Source organism: Ictalurus punctatus, chromosome 2 (genome assembly GCF_001660625.3).
Source record: "Ictalurus punctatus breed USDA103 chromosome 2, Coco_2.0, whole genome shotgun sequence".
In the NCBI taxonomy this organism is placed as follows: domain Eukaryota; kingdom Metazoa; phylum Chordata; class Actinopteri; order Siluriformes; family Ictaluridae; genus Ictalurus; species Ictalurus punctatus.
Genome location: NC_030417.2, coordinates 22,867,318 through 22,876,014, shown reverse-complemented (window position 1 = coordinate 22,876,014; position 8,697 = coordinate 22,867,318).

The window sequence follows — 8,697 nt, the reverse complement described above, 5'->3', positions numbered from 1 at the left end:
AGGTTTAGATAGAGCAGCAGGGGTCCTATTTATGGAATTGACCCTTCTACTATGCCTGGGAGGCAGGTCACCAGGGAGAGATCCTAATGGGGTTGTGTGTCTCATGGATTGTCTGCACTCCAGTGGAAGATGTGTCTGTTTCTCTGTACCATTATGCAGCTAGCTTGCTAACCCACATGTCCATGTGACCTAAAATGTTTTGAAGAAATTTGTGCTGGAGGGTTTACAGAGGTTTAGATATTTATACCTCTCAAATTTCTTCTGGTTATAAACTCATCAGTCATGGTCCCTGTTAAGCATTTTGAGTTAGTGCCAATAGATTGCATTTGGGAACAGCACTAGTATATAGGGGTCTTGTACACGGCGACTGAATTCCTATGCATCCCAGATATGGAATCAGTTACTATTCACATAAATATTTGCTCTTGTTAAAACATCATTAGAGATATTTAACTCTTAGCACCAGCACTATCATGATCCTCCTGGTCTAAAACTCAGATTATAGTTTACATTCTAGTATTTTAACTGTTCAGTCACATTCTCCAGAGTGAGCTTGCCATACAAGAGCTTTGTCAGAGTAGCTGCAGCCTGTCATCATGGGCTCCTATAAAACAAGGTTAACCACACAGCATAGCTGATTACTAGGGATTGCAGGATTTTCCCTGACCGTGAATGAAATGGAATCATACCCAAGGTGCTTTTTAAAGGCAATTTCACTCCAGCTGACCCTCTCTTTGTGTTATATTGCTAGGCTGTAGTTTCTTAAGCCTGCTTCCCCACACTGGGTTTATTTCTGTCACAAACATCTAGACAGTTAGATGGATTTCTCTGCCAGTGTAAAATTTAGACACTTCAGCTGAGCTCAGGACTATCAACTATTTGGATCCCCACAGCAGAATTCTGGTTAAATATCTTCCATAATTTCAAAGCTTATTAAAAAAAAATCAATTTGTGAAGTTTCCTTCAGAAAACACAATGGCTGCATTTGCAATAGTAAATGTAACTTTGTGACACATCAACATAATGTGAAGGATATACTAGAAAAAATATTTCAGGATGTTGATCATGTCACATTGTATTTGGCAAATAAAATCACTGTGGAACCACCTTGTGTCTATTTTAGTCTTTGGTCTTCTTTGATGGCATCCCACATTTGTTGAGTGTTTTGAACTTATACATTCTTCCTTTCTGTGTATTACCACTAAAAATGTCAAACTCACAATTTCATATAAATCCACGTGGTGCAGCTTGGTGATATAATATATGAAATCTCAACACAGTATTATTTTCTTATGTTGAAGAGTACATGGCATGTCCTATCAGAACATTGTTGTAGAGTGCTAAAGCATAAGTTATTGCAAATATCTGTATAGATGAAAACTGTGAAGAATTAAAAACTTAGCTTAGGAGTATTAAAAGCAAACAAGGATTTTTCTGTATCAGGGAACATACTTTTGTGGCAGTAGGCCCTGGTAGCATTTCATTCCACAATATAATAATAATAATAATAATTAGAGATTATGCCATTTAAGAGCACTCAGAAAGTTAAAGGATGTTATATTCAACATGTTATTGTAGACTGTAAAAAAAGAAAAGTTGAATTAACTTAAAATTTCAAGGCAACTTACTGCACAGCTTTTTCGACTTTACTCATCTCAAGGTTAAAAATTGAGTTAAGTGAACTACTTTGGTTAAAAGTTGAATAAACTAAAAAAAAGCTGTGCAGCATGCCTTGAAAAAGTTGTCAACTTTTCTTTTTTCTTTCTTTTTTATTTTTATAGTGTATATAATCTAAATGGGTTGTTTGCATGATCTGGACATTGTGAGGCAAAAATCTATGGGTAATTTTTTTTTAATGAGCCCTAAATATATAAATTAATAGTTGCCAGTTAAAAATTTGGTCATTGTTTTCCCACACAGATAATAGATAATAAATAATTACTAGACAATTATGACATAATGCTACCACTGAGTGTTCTAATTTAAACCAAAACAAAGATAACCAGCTCTGTTCATTCATTAGACAGCCTACACATAGTGCACAAAGATGGGGACAACATCCATTCAGCTTAGATGATATCCCCTAATCAGCCCAAGGAGATGAGAGGCACATAAGATAAGAGATAGATAGCAAGTAGCGCCAGTTTGTCCAGTCAATCAGCTGCCCACACACCTTTCAGGTATCTAATAGGAAGAAGAATCAGAAAGGTCTGTTTTTCTTTCTTTATCTGGCCAATACAGTTACTCTGTTAGTGCTTGAGCTTGTCTGGAGCTGGCTGAACAATCAAGAGTTTCAAAGAGTTGATGACTCAATGGCAGTCCACTGTGGGATGTTGGTAGAGGAAGGCCTCTGGCAAACATCAGAAACGCTTTCAACACCATTGGGTTTGGCTCAGTTGCGGTCAGACCAAGCACTGCGGGTCTTTATCATCTTCAGAGAAAGATGCATCAGAAAGAAAATTGGCAACCACTGTTTGTCCACCACTGTAGCCTTGACCTTTGTGCACATCAAGAGCTATGTTGGGAAGTTCATTGGTCTGCCATTCTGATCTGCACAGTCACAAACCAACATTCACAAATTATATATACACTGGGGGACATAAGTATTGGACGCATCAACATTTTTTCATTAAATATATTTCCAATGAGGCTATTTCACCAGACATCAGTATTAACTCAAGAAATCCGGAAATTTTCAGAATTTACAACATTAAAGTCCATAAATAAAGTTATGTGTAATAAAGAGCAATGACACAGGAAAAAATTATTGAACAGACTAACTGAAATGTATTTAATACTTACTGGAGAAGCATTTGTTTGTAATGACAGCTTCAAGACACCTCTTGTATGAAGAAATTAATTGGCCGCAGTCTTCAGGTGTGATTTTGGCCCATTCTTCTAAACATATTGTCTTTAAATCTTGTTCAATTTGATTCAAGTCAGGCGATTGACTGGGTCTTTCTAATGCCATGATTTTTTTTCTCTGAAACCAATTGATAGTTTCCTTTGCTGTATGCTTTGGATCGTTGTCCTGCTGGAAGGTCCACCTGCATCACATCTTCCATCATTCTGGTTGATGGCAGTAAATTCTTCTAAGAATCTTCCAGTAAAGGGCTCCATTCTATTGTTTGAAGTCTGCCAATACCATGGGATGAAAAACAACCCCACACCATGATGCTTCAATCCTCCAAACTTCAGTGTTGTTATAGTGTTTTATGGGTTATGTGCAGTGCCATTTCTTCTCCAAACATGGTGTGTAGTATGACAGCCAAAAAGTAAAATTTTGCTCTCTTCTGACCAGACTACACTCTCCCAGTATTTCATATGCTTGTCCAAATGAGTTGTAGAAAACTTTAAATGACTTTCGACATGCCTTTTCTTTAGTAATAGAGTCTTGTGGGGTGACCGTGATTAGTGGAGTGCATTGCCTATTGTTTTCTCTGTGATGATGGTACCTGCTGCCTCCAAGTGTTTCTGGAGCTCTTTCCGAGTGGTCCTTGGCTCTTGGGCTACACTTCTGACTATTCTTCTGACTTTCTGGTCAGAAATCTTGCGAATAGCTCCTATGCGTGGCAGGTTGATGACGGAGTGACGTTGCTTCCACTTGCGGATAATGGCCCCAATGGTGCATACTGGAAGATTCGGAAGTTTTGAAAAATATCTTTATCTGAATCCATCAATATGTTTTGCAACAATAAGGTTCCAGAGGTCTTGGGAGAGCTCTTTGCTTTTACCCATCGTGATATGTTTCTTGTGTGACACCTTGGTAACAAAAAGCCTATCAATTTACTAACCCAGCTGATATTAATTTGCACAGTTAGGAGGTATATTTACTTATGGATTTCAGCTGGTTCCTTGCCTTACCTGCTTTTTCTTAGCGTGTTCAATACTTTTTTCCTGAGTCTATGGACTATAATATTGTGAATTCTTTATATTTCCAGATTTCTATAGTCAATACTGATATATGGTGAAAATTTCATGTGAATAGCCTCATTGTAAATATATTTATTGAAAAAAAATGTTGACACATCCAACACTTATTTCCCCCACTGTATATTAAACATTAAACAATTTTTAAGTAAAAAAAACCCAAAGTACAACATAAGTAAAATGCTTTGTTTGTTAAGAACAGTAGAAACAATAATGCATGTAACTATATATCAATTGTTACAAAAATCAAGTAACAAAAACAAATATCCAGCTATTAAATGAGCCAAAGAGTGAATCTACAGAGCAAATAAATTTGGCCAATTTGTTTTGTCATTGCCAAATCAGCCCCAGTAAAAAGAGTCTGATTTTGGAGTTTTTACTCTGCAGTAGTAAGATCAAAAGGGAACATTTACTTTTATAAAACAACTAGTTTCTGTTTGCATCATGCCTGTGCATGCCCTTACCCATGATAAAATCATTGTAACACACCCTTGAGTCTATTAATGCTTTAATAGACCTGTAACAATAAACAAAAGAATATAAGCATCTTACCTTCTATGCAAATGGAACTCTAATGATACTTAGAGAAGTTAAGCTGGGTGACTAATTATCAGTTGTTTTTTTTTAAAAAACAGACAAGGTCATGTCACTCACTTCATATTCTTTATTTTGTTTATACAACAATTAACTGCAAGACAGGTGGTCATCTGATGCTTAAACAATGGAGAAAAATTGATAACACACTTGTACACACATATTGTGGAATATGTCTTCCTTCACTAGTGGCTCCCAATATAGCAGTGACATAGTCTGAAAGTGCTAGTAAACTGGTCTGAATACTCTGCACCTCTGCTGCACCACCCCTTGTCCCACATTAATTAGGTTACCTTTAAAAAAACAAAAACAAAACAAGACCCCCTCTCCAAATGAACATGGCCTTTAGTTTGATTTGCTCATATTAGCCCTTAATGAATATTGTCAGCTCAGGGCTGGGACTCAAATTAGCCTTGGTGAATTTAAGGGACAAGGTCTTAGTGGTGCATAACTGAGGTGTAGAATGCTCCATTACAAGCTAAATGGAAAGTGAAGTGGCTACAGGAGGATGGAGAAATTTGCTCATTGAGAAAACAAAGATGAACAGAATGCAGTTGGATCCCTGACAGCCACAAGTTGCCATCGTGACAGGACAATTTGCCACTCTTACAATTGTAGACATCTCAGATTTGATCTCAGTACTTGTCAGACAGTGAGCTATGAACTGGAAGCATAATTTTCCAGCAACTTCAGTAGTGGTCTCATGATGGAAAGAATTAGTAAATGTTTTATAAGAAAAAATAACAGAATGGACTGTAAATGTGGTTCACTGATTTAGCCCAAATCTTTTTTTTTTTTTTTTTACTGGATCAGCTCATTTTCAAAACATATTTCAATTAATTACAAGAGAGACTCCTGCTTGGATGATTCTATTAAGGTTAAGAGGGGTTTCACTGTGAGTAGAGGAAAGTAGGAAATAGAGGGACAGACAGGGAAACTTTCTGTAAATGTCAAGGGTGTAAATAACAAGATCCTGGCCAGTTTGAAGGAGAGGAGGGAGTAGGAGAGTGGAGAAGCCTGAAATGGTTTGGGGAGAGTGAGGTTGGAGGTGGCGTCTTGTTGCCACCTTAAACGCTAATTTCCAAACACACAAAACCAGAAATGGTCTCTGGGGCCAAGTGAACACCGCATGAAGTGTGCCTTTGTGCACTGTGCCTGTTGGTCACTTGGGGGGGCGGGGGGGGGGGGGCGGGGGGGGGGGGGGTTGGGGGGGGTGCTGACCTTTCCTCTCCCGAAGCTGAGCTCACCTCAATCACGGTTTAAATCTTTACAAAGCCTAGAATTATGGTGTAATTATCAACATGACTATACATAAATGCAATGATGAGTCTTGTTTTTAATCCAATCACCATACCCTGCACACTCCACCTCTGCACCAAATTCACTATACGGTCACAGAGCTCCGTATAGAATTGGCCGTTTCTGTGGCTTGTTTGACCCTTGTTTCTGCAGACATTGTCATGGCGCTATAAAGCTGTCATTGCAGGTGGCCCTGAAAATTAGCGGGTGTAAATTTCTTTAGAGCCAGCCAATATTACCTTCTCTTTTGTGCAGTGCTTGTTTATCAGCAGGCTCTGCAGGGTCACCTCTTCAAGCCTTTAAACACCTTGTATTTGTGGTGTCTGCCAGTAGCCTAATTATTGGGAGAAAGTTTTGTGAATGGTCAAAAATGGGTGCAGTTTGTATATTTAAAATTACAAATGTGTTTATTTCTTGTTAATAATAACAGACACCGTAATGATCTTATTTTTAGAGCAAAGGTCTATAACGTATGTTCCATTTACTCACACCAGTGGTATAAAAAAAACTATGATTATTCAAAAAGACAACAGAAGTGAGTAAGAAGGCAATGCAGCCAGATCTGCTTAACAAATTCATACACCTTCATAGAATAGCTGAAAGAACAAAGGAAGAACCATGCACACCCGACCCTAGCAAAATATTAGCACATAGGATTGCTTAGTTGTTATATACCAGCATGTCAAAACCCTGTGCTGTTCCCATGAAGCACAAGTTGGAGCTATCCTTTCAACTCAGCTATGTGCATGTTTTCAAGAAGTCTTGACATGCATCTATCTGGTGCAGCCCCAAACAGGTTCTAGGAAGAGATCCAGGGCTGGGACTTAAGGAAGGCTAGAATGACCATGCCAAGGCCTCCTGCCCAGCAGTTTGCTTTGCAGTGATGGTTTTCTATGGCCAAGATAAACAACAGCAAACCCGTTCCCATTTTGTCCAGTCCCACGATCAATTAAGCAGAATTCAAAGATGTATAACATTGTCTGGACTGCAAGGTTCCATGCATGCATCATATCTAATAATTGACATAAGAGTCATCATTATTATTATTATTATTATTATTATTATTATTATTATTAAGGGTACATTAGTAATGGTTAAGAAAAAAGTATACACTGGGTTAAGAATCTGGATATTACCTGAAGTAACTGTTCTAAAATATTGTTCTTTTTGCACATGTAATGTTGATTTTGTCTATATATATTTTTGAAAAACAAGACATGAGTCAGCCATGTTATAGACAAAAAGGCTAATTCTTTACATCTGTAAAAATATAAAAAATTAATACAACAACAACAATAATAATAATAATAATAATAATTTGAAATTTAAGAACTGAACATGGATCACTGGCATTGTCTAGATACTTTGCATGAATTGTATCTTGTCTGAATTGGCTTAAATTGAATATCCTGTCTCAGTTTCGACAAAAGAGTAATAGCAGTAATAACTATGGTTCCAAACATATTAAACATATTGTCATGACGGACCAACAGCCGGCGCACATAATAAGAAAGTCGCTCCTTCCCCGACTGCCCCGCAGGCACGAAGCAGACAGCCTCGTGCCAAACACACCATCAGCCGGAAGGACCGTCACGGTGGGGCGGGACCGTCGATGCTACACCGGCCGGTGAATGGGGAGTCCGTCGGGAAAATTCCACCACTCAGGCTATGGCGGAAGAGTATAAAAGGACGCTCTTCTGCCCGTGCAAGGAGGACGGCTAAGATACAGACTACGTGCGCGTTCTTCAGCAACATAGAAGTATTCCGACCTTTAGCACGACGCCACCATTAGGCTAATCTCTCTCTCTCTCTCTCTCTCTCCTTCTGTCCCCGAAGTTTCGAGTGCGGACGAGGCCGCCGGATGGTGAGCTCGCAGACGGCGGTGGATGACGGCACGGGAAAACCCCCCACACACCTCCTGGGAACCCCGACACGCCCTCGGGAGCGTCGCAACGCCAGCCACACCCCCACAAAACCCCCTCACACTCACACACACACACCTCCTCACTGCAGACAGCACCCACATAGAAAAATAAAACCCTAACCACTGGATCACTAAAACCTGCCTCTTGTGAGTCTGTGCTCAGCCCTTCCCCGGGCTAATTCCCTTACTCTGGTGGAGGATGCAGGCACGAGCACAGACCCGCCAACAGTAACAACCACTAAAAAAAAAAAAAAAAAACGAGAGAGAGAAAGAACCATGGACCCCACACTGAAAAACCTGCTGGAGACTAGCATCCAGCAGCAAGCCGTTACACAGCAGCTCACCGAAAGCCTTCAGGTCGCAACCCAAACGCTGGTTGATCTGAGGACCGAGACCCCCGCTGCCGCCGTACCCCTCCCCGACCCGGGACGCGAGATCCGCCACCTGCTGCCCCCCCCTCCCCCGAGGAAGATCTCGAGGCGTACTTCGAGGCCTTTGAGGGTATCGCCCGCCGAGAGGGATGGGACCAGGACGACTGGCCTCGCGCCCTCGGCCGGCTGCTCACGGGAGAAGCACGCATGGCCTACTATGCCCTCGAGCTGAAGGAGGTGGTTAAATACAGGGCGATGAAGGAGGGAGTCCTGGCTTGGTGCGGGCGAACCCCCTACCAGGCAGTGAGTTCCATCGCTGGGCCTATCGGCCGGGGGCCCAACCACGCGGACAGCCGAACACCCTCGTCCGGATAACCAAAAGGTGGCTCCAGCTGGACCGGCATACCACTGCGGAGGTGGCGGAAAAAGTGGCCGTAGACCGTTTCCTGAGGGCGTTGCCCCGCAGAGAACGCCAGGCTGTAGGGGTGCAAGCACCAGCAACGCCCCAGGAGCTCCTAACTGTCCTCGAGCGAACCATGGCCACCCTGGAGCTCGGCCAAGGTGAACAGCGGCTCCCCG